Genomic DNA, 1,672 nt, shown 5'->3' on the forward strand with positions numbered 1-1,672 from the left:
ACAGGCTTGTCCACAACCAGTCTTGGGACAAGAATGGAATTGGGTCCTATTGCTGTGGCAAGGGGCGTTTGGCGCCTGGTAATGGTGAACAAAATTCCAGGATCACCCGAAACTCTCTGGAGATACAATTGTAAGCCCCAGGTGTTGATGCCCTCCCAACGAGAAAACTTCTTTCCTGCATCTGTAAATTTAATGAGCAAGGGATTGCAGACACGGGGCTTAGGCCCCCTAGTCGTTTCACATGGAGGGCTTGCTTGGTCCCGTGTGATAGTGATATAATCTCCATGGACATTAGTCAGCCAGGAGGCCTGGCCAGTGGTTTCACACCCCCACCGTGGACAATAGTACTGATCAGGTCTCCCACAGCTAGGTTTGTATTGGGGACCAGGACAGACATAGAATTGTTTTTGCCTGAGAAATCGGACTCCCGATTTAAATTTACAATTAAATCCTGCAGAGGAGTCCTCTACATCCCTACTGATAGCTGCCACACCACGATCCCACTCCCCATCTGCTAGGGTACAGAGATCCATATTTAGTGGAGGCCACCAAGTATTGGGGGGGTGCACAGCAGATAATATTAACACGGGATTCCCAGTTTACAGATTAGTGATTGTCCAAGTAACCTGTACAGGCATGTGAGGATTTGTGCTACTTGCAGGCAGGCTGCCACTAGCTGACAAGCAGTTCATTACCAGCAACCAACCGGTCAGCAGGGAGGATCCCATCAAACGCATGGTTTGGATGAGTTCGGAGGGTGTGAAGATGCCATTTTGAGTATGGTGGGGCTTGGTACTTTGAGCATCCATCGACTCTGCTGTCCTCGGGATGGTCCGAGATGAGTTCGGCTGCAGGGACTTTATCCACCTCATCTTTTCAGATGCAGCTTCAGGGGATTAGCAGGATCCTGTCGCACCTCCCACTCCTTCAGTGTTTTGATTCGGTCCTCGGGAGGCAAGGCCTTCCAAATGTGGGTGTGATGGGCCCAAGGAGCAATGCCATCCACCTTAAGGGCCGTAGGGGTGGTAACTAGCACAACATAAGGTCCCTTACATCTGGGTTCAAGAGTTTTTACTTTGTGTCTTTTGACCCAGACCATATCCCCTGGAACTATGCCATGTTCCACAATCGGGGTTCTTTCCCCTTCATAGTATGCTTTGATTAGGGGCCAAATTTCCTGCTGTACTTTGGCAAGGGATTGCAACACATTTAAATAGTTGGGGGCTGACTTTTCTTCTCCCGGGGGCTGTGCTCGCCGGGTTATAGGTGGAGGGGCCCCATACAGTATTTCAAATGGAGTTAAACCATGTACATAGGGGGAGTCCCGGGCACAGAAAATGGCTAAGGGAAGGAGGGTCACCCAGTCACCGCCAGTCTCTATTACCAATTTGGAAAGGGTCTCTTTTAACGTCCAATTTATTCTCTCTACCTGCCCAGAGCTTTGTGGGTTATAGGCACAATGCAACTTCCAATCCATCCCCAAAGCCTGGGCTAGTCCCTTTAGGACTTTACTAACGAAAGCCGGGCCATTATCGGAACCTATAGCCTCAGGGATCCCATATCTGGGGACTTTCTCCTCTATTAATTTCTTTGCCACCATCAGGCTAGTTTCATGTTTAGTTGGAAAAGCCTCCACCCATCCTGAAAAAGTATCCACCATGACCAGCAAATA

This window comes from Nannospalax galili, unplaced genomic scaffold (assembly GCF_000622305.1).
Source record: "Nannospalax galili isolate Female #2095 unplaced genomic scaffold, S.galili_v1.0 scaffold213, whole genome shotgun sequence".
In the NCBI taxonomy this organism is placed as follows: domain Eukaryota; kingdom Metazoa; phylum Chordata; class Mammalia; order Rodentia; family Spalacidae; genus Nannospalax; species Nannospalax galili.